This window comes from Nyctibius grandis, chromosome 2, assembly GCF_013368605.1.
Source record: "Nyctibius grandis isolate bNycGra1 chromosome 2, bNycGra1.pri, whole genome shotgun sequence".
NCBI classification, from domain to species: Eukaryota; Metazoa; Chordata; class Aves; order Nyctibiiformes; family Nyctibiidae; genus Nyctibius; species Nyctibius grandis.
In genome coordinates, this window is record NC_090659.1 from 39,295,693 (window position 1) to 39,315,888 (window position 20,196).

Here is a 20,196-nt window from a genome sequence, read left to right on the forward strand (position 1 = left end):
CGTTAATGTATCCTGTGCTTTTTTGCTACCATTTTCCTCAGTGGCAGGTGCCCTTCCCTCTTTCTATCACAGATGGTAGGCAATCACAGTTTCAGCAATCAGTTCTTACATGTCTGCATTTGTCTTGCCCTTCTTTGCTACCAAAGGATTCATCTTGTTCTCAGCCTTTGCAGCTTGCAAACCAGTGCTTGTGACAGCTTTCCTATTATTTCTGCTACCTGGTTGCACAGAGCGGTTGAATGTCCCCTTTACACTTATCTTGAGTGAAAGGCAGCTCTTACACTAAGCAACTTCAACAACTTCTTAAGTTTCACAGCTAAAGGTTACAAAGGCAAGCCCTAATGCCTCTCCCACTTAAATGAGCTAGATCCCTTTGCCTTTGATGGGGACAGCATTAAATTTTAATATGTGAAAGTTTTCCTCTGAGGTGAGATGAGCTATTCTAAAGTAATTTTAAAATCTGCCTGTTTAACCAGGGAATATGCCTGGATTTTGCTGCTGTCATTCTCCGCTGTCAGTTTCTGAACCCACTGCTTAAGCCTGTTGTTAGATCACTTTGTCAAAATACTGTGAAACCCAGAAAACACTGAAGTGGATGCTTAAACTGAGGCTCAATGGGATAAGTATTATTATAATTACTGTTAAATTATTATTAAATTCTAAGTGCCATTGTAGTAGCATTATATCGGACAGGTCTCTACTGAGGATTTTTACCAAAAATCACATCTGGATCGGAACCTTCCCTTGCAGTTACACAGAGGGATATCTATGGTATGTAGTAAAATGATTAATGATTTTATAAAACACACATTAGCTTTTTGTTTTGTATTACCCTATGTTGCCTGTTCTGCTTTAATCACACCAGGAGTAACAGACTAATTTAAACTGACAGTGACAAAAGAACTGGTTTTATTTTCAGCTTTGTTACGTGTCTCTGGTTTTGCAAAGAAACTGTAGTCCTAAATTATATCTTGCATGCGACTGAGGGTTCTTATAAAGCAGATGAATGTTAAAGACAAGCAGGGCACTACAGGCTATATTCTACATGCAGCGCTGGTGTGCAGGGTTCATTTCATTATTAAAAAAATAAGAAATCAAACCTTTGTTGTATTTCTAAAATAATTTTTACACGCATGAAATTGCCAGCACTGAAATTGCCAGCATGAAATTGCCAGCACTGAAATTAACTTTTAATAAATGGAAAGGTCGAGTCTTCTATTCACAAGATGTAGTTTCCTAGCTAGATGTGCTAATAACCTTATAAAAAGCTAATCTATTGCTTTGTTTTTCAATATGAAAAATACTGTTGCTAGTGACATTCATACAACTATGAAAGAATATCTTCTTAGGCTAAAAAACAGTAGGCCTCCAGCAGTTGAATGTAGGCGTGTTTATACCTAATAAATACAGATTTATTCATATTCCTGAGACAACTCTGTTTTTCCACCCACCAAATATTGCTGAACATCCTGTGTTACTGAGCTTTATGTGTACAGCTCTACAAACATGTTTTTTTGAGGTGAGCCAAAGCACTTTAGCTAGTCTGGTAACCAGCCTGTGGGAGCTGGTCTATTATCTTCCACTGCTGTAAAGATAACTTAATTGCTCAGAGAAATGAGGTAGGCTCTTTTGGACTTTGCTCTATTCACAGCCAGTGACTGCAGGGTACCAGGTGCTGTAAGACAAATCCATCGTTTCCCTCACACTATTTTGTTTGAGCTGCTGTGCCGTAAAGCTGGATGTGATAGCTGGAGAAAGAATTGTCTTTTTTCTTTTGTTCGGTTTTTCTTTTGTACAGAAACAAGGGCATTGCTTGATCATTAACATAGATACAAAGAGTAGGAATATTCACATATTTGTTGCCAATTTCATACCCAAATATGTTGTCCCTGTAAGCTGAGTATCTGCCTATACATAAAGACATCCTTTAAAGCTCATGCAGCCACAAAACATGAACCTTTGTACACCTGCAAAGGTCTGAAAATATGGTCTATGCTTTCTGTGCTGCTAGCTTCCCTTTTTTTTTTTTTATTCTCATTTAAACTGATGGCAGCTGCTGCCGACTTGTAAAAGTTATTGCCAATATACCTGCTGCAATGTGCTCCCTGGCAGTGATGGCTGATGAAGCCACCATCCCCGTGGCTGACCTGTCAAGGCCAGTCTCTCTTTCTCTCTGCAGCTCTGTCTGCACTGTAACAAAACTTGGATGTTTGCAGCCTCTCTAAGAGCAGAACAGGTTGATGAAGAGCCCCATGGCATTTGCATTGAAGCATTACAGCTCAGGTCACAAATTCCCTCCAGTACACCTCCCACATGCTTCAGCCACAGGTGCTAGGATGGGAGCTCTGTACATTAATTTTGCAATGACACTTGCCTTCCAGATAAGAAGGGAACAGTGTTCTTTGTCTTCTCTGCTTCCTTTACTTCTGAATCCCTTACCATGAGGTCAAAAATAAAAATTAATGAAAACAGGCATTTTATTTTTAGATTTCAATGGTGCAGAGGTTCTTTGAGAAAGGGTCAAGAGTCTGAATTTCTTATTTTAGACTTGTCTGTGTTTTTGGTCAGGGAGATGTTCATTTTCCACTCCTGCAAATCACTGCAAAATGAACTCCCCTTTTGATCTTGATGAGTTGACTGACTCAGAACCAGCTCCTATCACTTAGAATCACAGAATTATAGAATGGTTTGGGTTGGAAGGGACCTTAAAGATCATCTAGTTCCAACCCCCCTGCCATGGGCAGTGACACCTTCCACTAGACCAAGTTGCTCAAAGCCCTGTCTAACCTGGCCCTGAGCACTGCCAGGGAGGGGGCATCCACAACTTCTCTGGGCAACCTGTTCCAGTGTCTCACCACCCTGAGAAGAAAGAATTTCTTCTAATATCTAATCTAAATCTACACCCTTTCAGTTTAAAACCGTTACCCCTCATCCTATCACTACCTGCCCTTGTAAGAAGTCCCTCTCCAGCTTTCTTGCAGGTCCCCTTCGGGTACTGGAAGGCTGCTAGAAGGTCTCCCCAGAGACTTCTCTTCTCCAGGCTGAACAGCCCCAACTCTCTCAGCCTCTCTTTATACGAGAGGTGCTCCAGCCCTCTGACCATCTTCATGGCCCTGCTGTGGACTCGCTCCAACAGCTCCATGTCCTTTTTATGTTGGGGGCCCCAGAGCTGGATGCAGTGCTCCAGGTGGGGTCTCCCAAGAGCAGAGTGGAGGGGGAGAATCACCTCCCTTGACCCGCAGGCCACGCTTCTTTTGATGCAGGCAAGGATATTGTTGGCCTTCTGGGCTGCAAGTGCACATTGCCAGCTCATGTTGAGCTTCTCATCAACCGTCACCCCCAAGTCCTTCTCCTCAGGACTGCTTTCAATACATTCTCTGCCCAGCCTGTATTAGTGCTTGGGATTACCCTGACCCGTGTGCAGGAACTTGCACTTGGCCTTGTTGGACTTCATGTGCTTTGCACGGGCCCACCTCTCAAGCCTGTCAAGGTCCCTCTGGATGACATCCCTTCCCTCCAGTGTGTTGACCACACCACACAGCTTGGTGTCGTCGGCAAACTTGCTGAGGGCGCACTCAATCCCACTGTCCATGTCGCCGACAAAGGTGTTAAACAGCACCTGTCACAATACCAGTCCCTGAGGAATGCTATTCATCTCTTAACATATTGAACTACACCAGAAAGAAACAATGAGCTTTCATGTTAAAATAAATGTCTTCAAACATAGCAGCCTCATTTGCAGATGTCTTAAAGATGGAAGATTCACACTACGTCTAACAGCTGTCACTTCTTTGAGAGGCATTTTGTCTGAGGTGTGTATAGCTTTGTTGCATTCATGTCGCTTTAGGCACACGAGTGACACACTGACTTTGTCTATAACTGCTGTAACCATCACAACATATAACCATTTCCTCTGCAACCTTGTAATCAACTTGATCTGCAATTTTACTGAGCAGAATTGATTTTTCAACAGTTAGAAATTAAATTAACCAGTTCTTGAATACATATTGGTACCTTATTATTCCACAATGAAATATGATAGGCTGAATTAGCTCATATATGATTAGTCAAAAGAACAGAGTGAATATGCAGAATAAAGTCTGTATGGTTTATTTAGATTTTAATTTGATAAAGAGGCTTTCAACATCTTATTTGAAGACTTATTTTCCAATGGAATTACCACATTGATGGAAAACTGTCCTAAAGTCCATACAGAGTAACCATTATGATCAAACACCAAGTTGAAGGAAGCAACCATAGGATTATCCCAAAGATGTGTTTTGTTTCTTACTAATCTGCAAAATAGAGCAAACAGTTAATGGAATTAACTTCAAACAAGAGGATTACAGTGCCAGCTGTAGAAGTATAACATAAAGGAATCCAGAACCTAAAATATTCTCCCCACCCCCTCCGCCCCAATATGCCATGAAGATGCCGTGGGATAATTTACATTTCTGTTTTAAAAGACCTAACTGCTCAGAAGCATTAGAAATGGTAGGCAAATCCATGACATCAAGTTTATGTCCACTGTGAGTCCAGGGATTTAACTTAGAATCAGTGCTAGTATCTGGTCAAAAATAAGGAGTGGGGCAGCTCTGACTGCCCTTTCCGTTCGGCTAGCAAGCACTGTTAGCTCAGTGCTGCTGACTTAGCTCAGTGTGATGATCCTGGCAAGGCATACAGCCAATGTTAATTCTTTACATAAAAAAGGGATGAGCCAGGAACCAGCTTTAGATGAACAGTGTTTCATTTCACGCAATATGAGCTGTGTAAAGTTGAAACTTCTCAGCTCTCCATAACAGACCTTTGCAAAAGATGATTCATCCTATATGCATTAGTCTCCCACTCCTAATGTTAAGGTGAGATGAATCACCTTTTAGAGGTGCCTATATTTCTTTATGGATTACTGCACTTTCTTGACTGACTACTTGATGCCCTTAGTGCATGCCGCGTGCCTAACTTCATTAACTCTCAAACTGGTTTAGATGGCTAAAGTTAGGACACTTGTATTTCACTTAACTAAACAGGGTTCTGGTTTGTTCTCAGAGCAGTAAAACTGAATGCCTCTCTTTATTTGAGACTCGTGGCAAACCTGCATTTCAACATACTGAGCAAAACACCTCTGAATTCTTTCATCCTGTGCCATGCATTTTTGAAAATCTCATCCTGTACTTTTATATTCAGAGCTCTATTAAATTTTAAATATGAAATACACCACATGAAAAAGACAAATGAGAATTATGGTCCCAAAGCTGCGAAGTTTTTATATGTGCATAATATTACTAATTTTACTTGTGTCATTGCTTAAATACTAGCAGGATATAAGCCTATATTTCGATCAAGAATACACAGCAATAATTCTTCAGACTTTGACATAGAAAACGAACACTGAAAATGTCCTATTATGCAGGAGGCATATGCCTCCTTTATAGAAGAAAATGTATCTAAGAGTGAGACAATAGTTGCTTGGAGACCCTCTAGAGATACTGTGAAGAAAAGTGAGCATAGTGATAGAGAACATGTCATGCCATGTCACTCTCTACTAAGGTGTGTGCACTGATATATGAGAGATGTGAATCTCACACGGGCCTGTAATCTCACTGGACCTTCTTAATTTGCTTGTTTCTTTGTCCTTGCTTGAGAGAGGACATGAAGGTCATACTCTGTGCAGAGAAGCCTTATTAAGCCTAGCCTCAGTAGTGCAGATGGTAGGAGTATGATGCATAGCAACTTGATTAACCAGCCGCAAGGTTTACATCCAGAAGTCCCACTACAACACAGCTAAGAATGGCTTCCCTTAGCTCGTTCTTTACTACAAACTATTAATTTGTAACTCATGTCAGGCAAGCTCTAGCAAGAATTATCTGCTGCCCTCGATTATTCATTCTGTAATGATGGGAAGGAGAGTGAAGAACAGTTCATTAACAGGACAAGGACAGTATTGTCAAGTTTCTCCAGGGCCTGTTGACAACTGCAAGGTATGTTCCTTTTGTCTTCATGTCCTTGATATTTAAAGCCATGATGTCTCATAAACTTGCTAAGTAGCAGTTTCTCAGTGGCATTCGTATTCTAGCAAGTTGTCTTAGACTTAAACACTTAACCAATGTTTTAAGCACAGATGCTCCTGGGGCTTGATCCCGTAAAGCTCAAGCACAGTGTATTGCCCATGCAGGAGTAAAGCTAAGAAAAGTTAATAAGCAGGAGAAGGAGTTACAGGGAACTCAAAACCACACTAATCAACCCACTGCCGTCTGCTGTGCTAAGGACCAGAAGCAAGATATAAATGAAGAGTACTTGGTTTACATGCCTCATTAGAGTGACTGAGCAGGTGTAGGAGATTATTCACAAAGACTTCTGCATATAAGCTCCCAAATTTTTAAGCACCATCCTCACCTAAGGCAGTACTCCCATTTTATTTCAAGTATTTATGAGTGAACAGGAAGGCAGGGCAGGGTCTTGAAACTCATTGTTTTTCACCCTTATTGTGAAATTTTCAAATTTGCCTTCCATAATTTGCATGCTGTTTTCTAATGAATTTTGATGGTGGAGAGGTTAAAATTCTTTTTTCAGCCTTGACAGTTACAGCCCTGCTGCTCAACATGGGCATTACAAAGCACAGTGGAGCACTGCAGACAAAAAAGTCATTTGTCTCACAAGGCAAATATTTGGGATGCATGTCCTGCAAACATCAGTTTGTCACATTGTCTTGAAGGTCAGTCCATCTGTATGTGTCCGCTTGGCATGTGTGAGCCACAAGAAAACATGAACAAGCTCTGTCCATACTCCAAGAGAAGTGCTGTGCCAAGATACTTTTTTAGGACTGGGCCTATGACAATGTCTTATGCTTCTCATCAACCCTCACAGACCTGGGCTTAGTACCATACTAATAAAAGCAATACAGCTTTTGGTCGGGTTTCAGCCCAGGCAAGGTTGGCTCACGCCTACCAGGTACGTACCATGTAAATGCATCCTGAGTTCACACCTGCCTCCGAGACAAACAATTTGGTGCTTTCAAGTCCATATCTGTGTTGCAGAGCTTTGTTAAAATAGCTTGCCTCGTTATGGTTCAGTAGTTTCAATGCCATAGTATCAAGAACTTTCAGTGAAGGTGCTTCCATGTCAGATCCAAAGGTATTCTGACACCCAACTCTCATTTCAGTCTTGACTATATATTAGCAAGTTCCTTACACCAAAAACCAAAGAGGGCCTTTTTTACATTGCCTCCTGCCTGGCATACCAGAGAGGAAGATGAAGATAAGATTCTGCACATTTTCAGACACTTGCATAGGAATTTAGCATCTGACTTATTATCAAAGATAAAGGTGCAAAGGAGGTTCCCTGTACCTCTTATTCCCTCATATGACCGTGTAGTAGTCATAATCACTTGTCCCTAGTAACTACAGTGACACTTGGGAAATTAGTCTGACCTTTACATTTTTACAGTGATACAGGAAATCATCTATCCTTCTTTATTTTGCCTATGTATCTGAGTGCTTGGCTTGTCTTTGACGCTGCATGAGAAGTTGTTTTAAGCAACTGAATGTCTGAGTTCATGTGCAAGCAGCCCAGACAGGGCCAACCCTAACCCTTACATACACCATCCTGTAACACTGTCCCTGGGATCCGAATTGGACCCAGGGCTGATGGCTGGGCTCTTGACAAGATGGTAGGAACCCATGTACACTCGAACTTCAAAATAAGTACTATGTCGTGGTTTTCATCTGACCCTTCAAGGCTGTGCTGCAACTTGGTCTAAGTTTATCACAAAGTCAGTACTGTTGGGTAACTCATAAAATACACAAACATACATAAATTTTGGTACTTAATAAGGATAAAAATCAAATAATACTGGGTAGCTGGCCCTTGACAAGAACCACAGTGCTCCAGACAGTGGGAACTCTTTCTGAATTTATGTCTATCTTGTGAACCATATTTGAGAGCTAAATTCCCCTGAGCTTATGTCAGACAGTGTCAAGCCCTAGAGAAACAAAACCCTTTTGAAGCCCAATAGAGAGGCTCCTTTTCAGAAAATCATGTTTAATCACATGTAGGTGAAAATCACCAAAGCCTGGTTAAGGACAACATAAAAAATAATCATTAGGGAACTAAATATGCCATCAATAGCATCCAGGAAGTTCTGTATTAAAACCAACCTACATACACCAGCAAGCATGTCAGTAAGAAAAGTAGTTGGATGAGCAGACAAAGTTCAGGCCTTGGTACAGGGGTCTTCAATGTGCTCTTGGTTATTCCACTATTCTGAACATGTGACTCACATATTGTCTGTATTATCGCTTGTAGTACTGTGCCCCCTGTGGCCTCAGCCATGAACCAGAGTCCCATTGTGCTGCTTGCTGGAGGATCACAGAACAAAAATAACAGCCTCTGCCTCAGAAAGCTCGTCATGCTAGCAGTGTGCAAGGGAGGACCAACAGGCAGATTGGATGCACAAGTAAATGAGACAACACTCATCTGCCAAACAGCCAGCAGAAGCCATATGGAAGTGGCTTCACTGTAGCCAAAAGATTCCTGGGCTTCAGAGTAGAGATTTATGAAAGAAAACGTATTCACAGGGGATGTCTCTCAAGTTTGAAAATTAAACTTGACAGGTTATTATCCTCTATTATGCCTCTGTTTTTAACTCTCTGTAAAATGGAGATAAGGTTAGAGCCCTTCTTCAAAGACTGTGGTGGAGCCTGACTTGTTAGTGGTGGCTGGTCAGTGAGTAGAAAACTATGGAAGTTCAGAACAAGCTGACCACCTCATTTTTCAGAAGCAGAAACCTAAAAATAATTCATTTAGAGCTGGCTGTGCAAATACAAGGAACATAGCCAAACAATATCCATCCCCTCTCTATGTAGGTTTTGAGGGCACTATAACTTCAGTAGCGATGTCTAGACAGAAATATGAAAAATTAGAGAAGATAATGTACCATGTGAAATTATTTGAGAATTTGTTGCTATCTAGCTTGAAAATACATGAGATTCAGTGATCTTTTGCACAAGTGTTCCCCTCTTCCTGTAAGCTATCACAGATATATGTGATTTTATAAGAAGTTCACATGGTCTCAACTTTCTGGGGTTTACGGGTGTAGAAAACATTTTATGTAACTAACTCTAGATAGCTAAAAGCCACTGACCTTGAGCATGACCAGGATATCATAAGGTAACTCAAACAGTATTAGGTTCTTGTGTTTATGTACCTGAATTGAGCCCTAGCTGTCTGAAGTGCCATATGCATATTTTGTATCTTCCTCCACACTTATCAGCAGCTTTATTTGTTATATTGCATTACCCATTCTCTCTCATTCTGTGTACAGATTGGGGCAGGTTCCTCTGCTCACAGTATGAAATATTCACTTGCATTGCCCACACAAGTAAAAATGAATCCTTCTGGTATTTCGTGTTGATTCCATAAATAGTTATTAATTTTTCTTCATGAAATTTTCTGCAAGGTATATTGTTCTGATTTTAATAAATGTTAATAGAAAGCAGTATGTGTAACAGTACATAGGAAGCATGTCTGAGTGTCCTGCATGTTTTGAATTTGGCATTTAAGATGGCAAGTACTTCATATTTTTCGTGTCCTGGTTTGGATTAAAACAGAACCAATTTTCCTTCCGGAGATTTTTCCTTTCAGCTAAGTTTCTTCTAAGTAGCTGCACTTTCTAAAACTACATGTTTTTCAGACAGTGTTCTAGGATCGATAATGCTCAAAGTTTATAGTTATTACTGAGGTAATGGTAGGAATAGTATGCAGAAAGGCTCTTTTTTATACTTATTCCTATAGAAACCAAGGTCACTGCTAAATTCTTCATTATCCGCAACGGAAAGGGCATAGAAGGGTCTCACCTCCAGGGAGAAGCAGACAGCACAGGTGACCCAAAATTGACCAATGAGGTATTCCATCCCATACACATCATTCTCAGTTTAAAACTGAGGGATCATGAGTGTCTTGCTCTCTTCTTCTATGGCTAGCATCCAAAGAGGACCCTGTACGTTTTTCTCCTGCCTTTGATCCCAATCCATGCGTTCCTGTATCCAGTTCCCATCTGGGACTTCCCGGAGCCTGCCCTGCAGTGCCAGTGGTGACGTGATCGTCATTAGTGGAGCTTGATCTTCATTTTGTATATATTTGTATATATTTAATTATTTCGATTTTTGTCATTATACTCTTTGTCAATTATTATAGTTTATTAAAACAGTTTTAACTTTCCAACCTGTAAGTCTCTCTCCCTTTTCTCTTTTCCTTCCCCTTCTGGGGGGAGGAAAGGGTTAATAGAGAGCATCTGCCATCCATTTAATAGCCAGCCCAGCTTTAAACCATGACAATTAGCCAGGTCTCTTTCAGAACTGTGCATAAACAAGAAGGGCAGAAAACCAAATCTGATCACTCATGATGAGCATGAGCACAAGTATTTAAGTTTTTCCTGACAGCTGGCATTATTTTCTTCATAAATCTATTTACATTATGACAAACATGACAACACATTTTCACTTTACATCATTGTAAAGGGATGGCAGCAGCTGTGGTGCAGAGAGGTGAATAATGTAATAACTAGTCCACAAATAATCCAGCCTGCCAAAGGCTGGTGACAAAACTCAGAGTTCAGAAATGTGCTTCATACTAGCATGCAGGAGAGTGACTGTTTCTCTGAAGGTTATCCAAGCACTTCTGCAGCTCTGCTCTGGAAATCATGAAAATGAAGTTTCTTTCCAGACGACTGGTGCTTCTCAATTTTATCTGTGGAGAAAAGGCAGAAATAGTGCTTTCTTCAAACTGATACTCCCAGATGAAGCCAAAGCATAGCCAAATATTAAATGCAGTAACAAAACTTACCATTTTTTCCTTAAAGCACTAATAATTTTTTTTTTTTTAATAAATGTCAGGCAAAGTTTATTTGGCTTGTAAGATAACTGGGGCTGGGACCCAGGCCTGGACAATGCCTGTTACAACAATGCTGCTTCACAAAACAAGACCAAGAACCCAGTGTCAAGGTCATTTTATTGTGTGCAAGCCCATTCTGAACTAGGCCATCAACAGACAAATGCAGAAGAAGATGTGATAACGCTTCAATGGTTTTCAACTTCTTTGTTTCCCCATACATCTGTAAAATGTCAAGCAGATTGTAGAAACCTATCTAGTAAATTCTCCTTTCGCTAAGCTGCTCTTGTTTCCATAGCAGTTAAGTTTCCCTGCTGTGTGGCAGGAGGCTGCTTATATTCTCTGCTCCCTTACCCTTGTCTTGAGAACAGTTATAAAGATGTTGACGTGAAGCATATGTAGAAGAGAATCAAGTTATACCATCTCTAAACAGGGTCTGGCTGTCATGCCAGCTACTGCTCACCAAGGCAATTAAATGAGGTGCTACTTCTTTCCTTAAAATTAGGTGACATATTTGAAGCTTGAATGATATCCAGGCACAGCCTATCCATCACTTTCAGACAAAGATAACGACATCAGCCAAATCCTGCCACAGCTCTGAATATTTACTGCCTCTTTAATAAACTGATGTGAAGTCCTGCATGCACTGCAGAGTGCTGAGGGCTTGGGTTTGACGGAGTTTGTTTTAAAAAGTTTTATTAACTTTTTACCTGAAACATAGAATAATAGTATGTATCCTGATTAAAATGAGTAGTCAAAGTGCCTCTGAAGCAGAAAGATAATTTTCATATTTAAGCACATTTGAATATCCAATTAACATAAATTTGTCCTAAATTTACAGGAAAAAATGAATCCAGTAAGATTATTGGGAAGATAGATAGGTCATCTCCATCAAGAGTCATATGTTGTTGGCATCAACTCCAGTTTTAAAAAAATGACGTTCACAGAAGCAGGAGCCAGTAATTTTCATTTCAAAGGTATTCCTCACTACTAAAATTACTTCGTGTACTAACACTGAAGTATTCAACAGCAATGGGTTGCATACCGAAAGTTTCTCAACTTGTTCTTATTTACAGTAAAATATAACAGGGTCTTTGTAAGGCAGCCAGGTGGCATAACTGGAAGAAATGAATTCCAGAACTGATGAATTGTTCGATGTCCAGCTACCTCACCAAGCAGAGGAGAATAGGGAATAATATTTCCTTTCTTCCTTATCCCTCAGAAAGTCTAGAACTAGAATTTGTGTCAAGATAGACATTCTTCTCCCTGCTGCGTGAACAAACCAGTCCATTATTTTGCAGCTTTTGAGTACTGAGCTGCTGGCAATGACATTTCCTTAAAGAAACAGAAAACTCAAAGCTATTTCTGCACCGAAGAAAAGGGAGAGAATCAGAAATGTAATGAGTGCAGGTACAGGAATAAACACAATAATGACAAAGTCTGGGGTTTATGCTTTTAAAATATCCTTAACTTGTGGTGTAATTTTCAACAAAATTATTTAGAGTGCACTGTTCTTTTTTACAGGTAACTTTATTAGCTTGCTGTCAAAAACAGATTTTTGTTATTTTGCACAGGAAAATGGTTATAAACACAGGTCAGTTTTCTTTTGTGATTAAAAGCTGGGCAGATGATGCACACATGAGTAACCACAAATACATGCAAGAATTTAGAACTAGTGGACGGCTAATGGAGTTTCTGACCCTTATTGTCTGCTGTTTAACCATTTTAAGCAGATAATTTCAGAACAAAAAACAGCTATAAAAAGAGAACTACATCAGACTACAAAGCCAACTCATCACACTCCATCATTCCATTCTTGTTTGCACCGGCTGAAGATCCAGCTGTTGATTTTAGCAGTTACTCTTCTTTCAAAGACTTCACTACTTTTGGCCACAAGCCGAGAGGTAGCTTTAGGGACATTAGGTCATTTTCCAGTCTCTACCAGCATAAAACTTGCAAAGGAGCTTGGATGCTAAATTGCATGACTTCTGCTATGCTTCACATAGAACAAGAGCAGTGACGAGGACATATCTTTCATGATGTCATTAAGGTTCTGCTTCAGCATCCCAAAGTTCCCTTCCACAGACATCCTGCCAAAGGCATTGCTGTAGCCATTATAGAATATTTCAACAGAAAGAGTGAACTTCCTTTCCCCAAAACTCTTCTTTTCCATTGCGAATTAATTAAGACAGCATCAGAGTCAATAACAAGAGTCATTGGACTGTATGAAACAACATCTGACTCAGGGTAGGAGTAGCATATAGATATGAGGTTCTCCATTTGTCTACATTTAGCCCACATCCAGGGCTAAACAATAACAGTTTTTCTCTCACCTAATGTCCCTTCCCCCACCGAGGAAAGGAATTGGGAAAAGGAGGGGGACTCGTGGGTTCAAAGTTAAACAGACTTAATAAAATAAAGAAACCAATATAAACAACAATACAAAACACACAAAATTACACTTAGCTACAAAGTTGCAGCAACTTGCTCCAGGAATAGCAACCATTGGGAATGGGGAAGAAGAAAGAGAGAGAGAAAGAGAGAGAGGGGGGGGGAGAAAGGGGGGGAGAGAGGGGGGGGTGGGGAAGAGAGAGAGAGAGGGGGGGGGGAGAGAGGGAGAGAACGTGCCACCTCTCCCCCTGCAAGTCCTCCCTTTCACAGTGAACTTGATGTCAATGATATAGAATACACCTGTGGGCCAGCCTGGGTCAGATGCCCTGGATTTAACTGCTGATGGCCTTGATCACCATGGCTGGCCACAAACTGAAAAAAAATCCCAATGAAACCAGGACACCATTAAGTTTGGAGTCACCCAGCTCAGGGTCTAGAATTAGCAGACAGGCCTACTCAAGCCTCTGTAAAGTCTGGCTGACATGAACATTTGGTATTGGCTCAACATACACTGGGAAGATTTCAGCAACTGAAGATTTAAAATGATTATTGGCAAACAGGTATCTTGGCTATGTAAAGCAAATAAATGCCTTCATCTGCGAGGAACTACAAACAAAACCCACAAAATCTGTCACTCGACTTTTCTTTTTCCTAGGAAACATTCCTCATGTGTCATGTTGCTAATTACTGTATGGCACATACACAATCTGCATAATGATGCAGTTCTTACTCATGCGTTCCCCCTTAAATTAAACCTCAGAATGTATTTTAAGCATTTGTTTCATGAATAAGGAGGCAGTCCTTTCTCTATATCTTTCAGAGCACAAAGACGTTTCTGCAATAGAACAATAGAAGTGAAATCTTCAAAAAGGCATAGGAGAGTTAGAAGCATTAAATGAGAAGTGATGGGAAAATCTCATGGCACATTTTTTTCATTAGAAGACTTTTCAGGGAAACACATCAAGTTTTGTCAAATGCGTAATACGTACATCATTTTTCTCATTTCATTTCAACAATGCCATTGTGTTGCAACCAGGTAAAAATATTTCAACAGGGTCATTTCATCAGCTTCATTAAAGTGCTTATTTTTACATACGTTATTTAGTCTTTTATTCTTATATTTGCAGAAGTGCCATTAACTATGTCAATGCTATCTTCAGCAGCTGTATTTGAAAGTGTTCCACAGTCTCCCAAACAACCAATAGCTCATGGCTCAAACTGTACCATAAGTAGGGATCATTGCCGAATATGCACTGGTCTCCAATCTATCGCATGCAATTCGCCGCCCCTGCTGGAGTTCCCTTGTGGACAATCAAGGGGAAACAAAGAAGTGCCCACTGATTTTCTAACTGGAATAATTATTCTTAGTATTCTAATAAGACCTATTTAGTTTCCTTAGTATGATTTTGGCCATAGGGTCTCAAGAAGATGCGGCTATTTTGGATTATAAGCAGAACCAAATGACGTGTCAAATCTTAAAATTGCTGAGTGCTCAGTCAAATGAACTATACTTGATTAATCACATCGTTTTCTCTAGAAAATTCAATGTTTATAACACAGAAGACACTTTGAGATACCACAGAAGAGCAAGATACCACAGAAGAGCAGCATGGGGCCAAACGAAAAAGCTATCCTGGAGCCTGAAACCTATTTGATACCCAGCTTTATGATAAACTTTACAGAAAGGTAAGCACTTAAATGCCGAATTAAGTGCCTTAGTAACTTAAGGACCTGGGCTTTGTCCAGTTACTCATATAGGTTTTGGTTTTTGTAATTATGCTTCTTTAGATTTGGCAGCTGTTCTGTCTTTCTGTGAATGATGTGAACGGAACAGGAGTTTGGGGGAACTAGAGTGAGGATTTTGTACCATACCATGAATGCAACATGCTTATTTTGCATTCACATTATGCCTGAGAAACACAGAAACCCAGTCAATTTATGATATGGGCACATGGCAACATTTTCTTGCTCTTCTACTCAGTTTCAGTGATGCAGCTTCCACTCACAATTTTTACTCAGTAAAACTGCAGCAACAGTACCTGTAGATTGGCTGAACCTATCTGCAAGGAAAACTTCACTTTGGGAGGAAAATACTGACTGATGTGTGCATATGAGAGACTCCTGATTGCACTGAAGATGTTGGACCTGATACCATGAGGCAATTACCCTCCAAGCTGCTTGTATATTTATAAACATGTATCTGCATTGCCAGGGTACAGCAAGGGGGCTGCTCACCGGGGCCAGACCTAGGGTCACCCAGCTGCATGGGCCAGAGCAGGCTTTCTACAGGGGTAACCTGACCCCGTGAAGGGCTGGGTGGGGAGAGCCCACATGACCTGCAAGGCATTTGGAGCCCTGACCAATACATTTGCTAACTTAATCTGTGCTGGGGAAAAAAACTGTGGATATAAGTGAAGGGAAGAAAGGTAAGGGCGTATTGCTTTCAGTAAAAAATTAGGTTCAGCTTTTAGAAAAAAGTAAGATTTCTTTAGGAATTAGCTTTTCTTTGTCCTCATGGATATTAGCCTTATGAAATTGCTGTCTCTTTTTATTTGCATTAAAATCAGTTCCTGTAGGGGCCTGGACCGTGGGAAAGTTATAGAGAGAACATACCAGTACACTGTTATGTAACAGCATGAGATAGCAAGAAAGCATAGGGATGTGGCTTGCTTAAGTTTATAGTAAGTATCCAATTAGAACAGTAGAGGTGGCACGCAGCCAGATTATGGACAATACTTGTAGCCAATAGCTTAGTGTGTGACCGTTACATAAGAGAGCATGTAGGTTATAAAAGTGTGTGTTAACCAAAATAAAAAAACTACTAGAGCACCATATTGGCGTGCTGTAGTTCCTTCCTCGCGCGGACCCCAACATTATGGTGACCCCGACGTGATCGTTGCATTGGAGAAGGGGGACCAGACGAAAGATGCGAGGGTGACTGCTGTGCCGGCAGAGGTAAGCCGGGCCGTCCGAGAGAGGCGGGGAAGCTGTCCGAGAGAGACGGGGAAGCTGTCCGAGAGAGGCAGGAGGCCGTCCGAGAGAGACGGGGAAGCTGTCCGAGAGAGGCAGGAGGCCGTCCGAGAGAGGCAGGGAAGCTGTCCGAGAGAGGCAGGGAAGCTGTCCGAGAGAGGCAGGAGGCCGTCCGAGAGAGGCAGGGAAGTTGTCCGAGAGAGGCAGGAGGCCGTCCGAGAGAGACGGGGAAGCTGTCCGAGAGAGGCAGGAGGCCGTCCGAGAGAGACGGGGAAGCCGTCCGAGAGAGGCGGGGAAGCTGTCCAAGAGAGGCAGGAGGCCGTCCAAGAGAGACGTGGAAGCTGTCCGAGAGAGGCAGGGAAGCTGTCCGAGAGAGGCAGGAGGCCGTCTGAGAGAGACGGGAAGTCGTCCAAGAGAGACAGGAATCCGTTCGAGAGAGACGGGGAATTGTAGGTCTACGTGATTAACGGCAGGATGGAGGGTGCAGTATCTGCACTGGAAAAGGCGGCGGTGAAATGTATTCTGCAGATAGCCGCGCAAACTGAGATTAAGATAAAAAGAAAAGAAGTAGAAACTTTGCTGGAATGGGGCCAGCAAAGAGGTTTTCTAAAAACCACCGATCAGTTGTTTTCTGCAGCTTGCTGGGACGACCTAGGACAAGAACTTTTGAAATTAGTCATGGTGGGAGATAAAAAGGCTAGAAAGCTAATTAAATCTTGGAAGAAAGTGAGGGATATGCTGGAGGCTATGTCCTCTGAGGCGAAAGTGCGATCCGCTCTCAAAAAAGCACTAATACCAGAAGAAAAAGAGCAATTACTGGCGTACCCTGTAGAGGCAGTCCCTCCCTACGAGAACTTTCCGATACGCCCCATCCCCCTCCCCCCGCCGGTTCGGCGCCCTCCACCGCCCCCCCCTTCCCACTCCGCTGGGTCAGTGCCAGCTGTTTACCCTGCGATTGAGGAAGAGTTTTGGGGTGGAGAATCCACAGCCCCGTTAGCCCCGTTAATGCCTTATGCAGTGGGGCCGGAGGTGACATCTGGGGTCTCGGTACCCCCTCCGGAGGCTGACGGAGGCAAACAGCCACCGGTGAATCCTGAAACTGTACCCCTCCCCATGGAAGTAGAAACAAATGAGTCAGACGCCGCTGCCGAAGAGGACAGTAATGCGCCTTTGCGAGAGTTGCTGCAGCGACAAGAACAGCAAATGCAGGAACTATTGAAAAGAATGGAGAGGCTAGATGGAGGAGCTAGTGAAACATCGTGGCAACTCGCTTACAATGAAGCCTCGCAGGCGATATCTGGTGGGTTAGAGGCTCTCGGACAGGCTATCGAGAAGCAGGAATCTCCTCCAGCAGAACCGGAACTTACTCCGGCAGAGCTAAAGCACAAAGAGGAAACAATCTGGAAGTGGACACCTGCCGGATTGTGAATACCTCCTACTTCAGTATCCACAAGACCTGGGAGAAGAAAATGATGCACGGGGCTTGGACAAAGAATTCAGAGCCCCTGCTAAATCACTCTGGTAGATGCTTTGATAACAAAGACACCTTCCTTCAGAATCCCCACAGGCAAAATTAACAGAGGCTCGACAATCTCACAAGTTTTTTCACCAGTCTGCAGCAGCATTGCGATCGCAATTCCAATTGACAAAGACTGATGCAAGGGCGATTATACCTTCTTGCCCCGATTGTGCTAGAATACCTGTGTTACAGATTGCGGGAGCAAATCCCAGGGGACTCCAACCCAGACAGATTTGGCAAACAGACATCACCGAATATGCTGCCTTTGGCCGACTCAAATATATCCATGTATCCATTGACACCTGCTCCGGTCACATGTGGGCTACAGCCCTGACCTCCATGACAGCTAAGGCTGTTAAAAAATATCTGTTGCAAGCTATTGCAGTAATGGGCCAGCCAGAACAAATTAAGACTGATAATGGCCCTGCCTATCGGTCTGAATTGCTTGCAGAATTTATGCAGAAATGGGGTATTACACATGTATGCGGTATTCTATATAATTTTACAGGGCAGGCAATTGTGGAACGTGCGCATCATACATTAAAAAAGCATTTAGAAATTATTCAAAAACAGGGGGAGATGTGACAACAGGATGCACTACATAAAACGTTGTTTGTATTAAATTGGCTAAACCCTAAGCAGAACTCGCAAACACCACCTGCCGTAGCTCACGGTCAGGGAAATCAAAAAGACTTCAGTAATACAAACGTACCAGTAAGGGTATTTATCCCAGAATCAGGCACTTGGGAAGGGCCAAAGCAATTAATAACCTGGGGCAGAGGGTATGCTTGTGTCTCCACAGGAAATAACTGCCAATGGGTTCCGGCGAAATGGGTGAAGCCGTGGCTAGATGAACCAGCTGACGCTACAGGACCAGACAACTCTAACACCAGAGGCCTTGAGGAGGTGTGATCACCGCCTTGCACGTATCATCTGGCCGTGACTCCAGAATCTGAATCCAGAATAGAAGATGCGGGAACATCATGGGTTTTTTGGACAAACTGGTTGGGTGGTCTGGGAATTGGAGGGTGGATAGCCAGCCTAGTGAAAGGCTTGGCGCAAGTATTGCTATTCATTTTGTATTGGTATTCTGTACTATAAAAGGTTTTGCAGGGAATGATATCAAGAACCATTGTCATTTATATTAAGAAAGAAAGGGGGAGATGTAGGGGCCTGGACCGTGGGAAAGTTATAGAGAGAACATACCAGTACACTGTTATGTAACAGCATGAGACAGCAAGAAAGCATAGGGATGTGGCTTGCTTAAGTTTATATTAAGTATCCAATTAGAACAGTAGAGGTGGCACGCAGCCAGATTATGGACAATACTTGTAGCCAATAGCTTAGTGTGTGACCGTTACATAAGAGAGTATGTAGGTAATAAAATGTGTTAACCAAAATAAAAAAACTACTAGAGCACTATATTGGCATGCTGTAGTTCCTTCCTCACGCGGACCCCAACAAGTTCCCATTGCTAATGAAGTAGAAATCCAAAGAACAATACTTAGGTTTGGGCACTTTGTATATTCATGTCCCAGCACTACTAAACAAAATGTATAGAAAGAGTTTCCATGATCTTTCACTTGGCATAGATATGAAGGAACAATCCTTTATATCTTTGTTGAATCAAACACTTTGTACAAAGTGAAAGATGATGGTAAGAAAGGACCAATTGATTCCACAGACCCAAAGTGAAAGCAAATTTTCCTCCCTTATCTGAATTCTTGAGGAAAAGAAGGTGTCAGAGAGGGTGGCAGAGTCCATCCTCCAATCTTACAATTTCAGAGGAAAGCCCAGTGCTCCCCTGGGCACTGGATCCTCCTCTGGGCTGCAAAGCAGCAGGAAATCATAGACCACTGTGCATCAGTCAGTTAGCACTGCTCGGAGAAGCACTATCTGGCTTTTTTCTCTTTTAAATACCATTTGAAAGTGCAAAGGGAATATGCAGGCTAATTGAGAGCTCACTTCAGCTCTGTACCCCGATCTTTTCCCACTCACTTCGCTAGCACTTTGTCAGAGGAGATGTGAAGCAGCTTCAAGTAGATTACAGTCAGTCTGCAGAGTAGGGTGACTGCAAGTGCTCCTGCACACTCAGCATCTGTTGCACAACACCTGAATGCTGAGTTATGTCACCCAGAATACACAGAACAAACAGTCATCTCTTGTTTCTGAAACGGAGTTGGAAAAACCTGTTGTAAGTCTGCTACCCATCACCTACTCTTAATCTAAACAAGCACATTGCCTTTTTCGACACACCTCAGTTATCACCATCAAATTGTAGAGAAAGAAAAAAGGGGAGAAAGAAGTCTATCACCTCCATAAAACTAAATCAGCATAGAATCAGTTTCTAAAAAGAGAGGACAGGGATTTCTTTGCACAAATGTCAGTGCCACAAACTTGTCTTTGGTTGCACTCTGATTGAAAACAGTCAG

General features: G+C 42.0%; 1 long non-coding RNA gene across 2 annotated transcripts; it reads left to right on the forward strand.

Moving 5' to 3' along the window:
- The first annotated feature begins 371 nt into the window (after positions 1-371).
- Positions 372-19,186, forward strand: LOC137660643 (uncharacterized). 2 transcript variants are annotated; one of them, XR_011047739.1, is made up of 3 exons: positions 372-771; positions 14,813-14,961; positions 18,544-19,186. It is a non-coding gene; the product is annotated as an uncharacterized lncRNA (long non-coding RNA). The 2 variants fall into 2 exon arrangements; XR_011047738.1 differs by lacking the exons at positions 372-771; positions 14,813-14,961 and adding an exon at positions 15,709-16,230.
- The last annotated feature ends 1,010 nt before the right edge of the window (positions 19,187-20,196 follow it).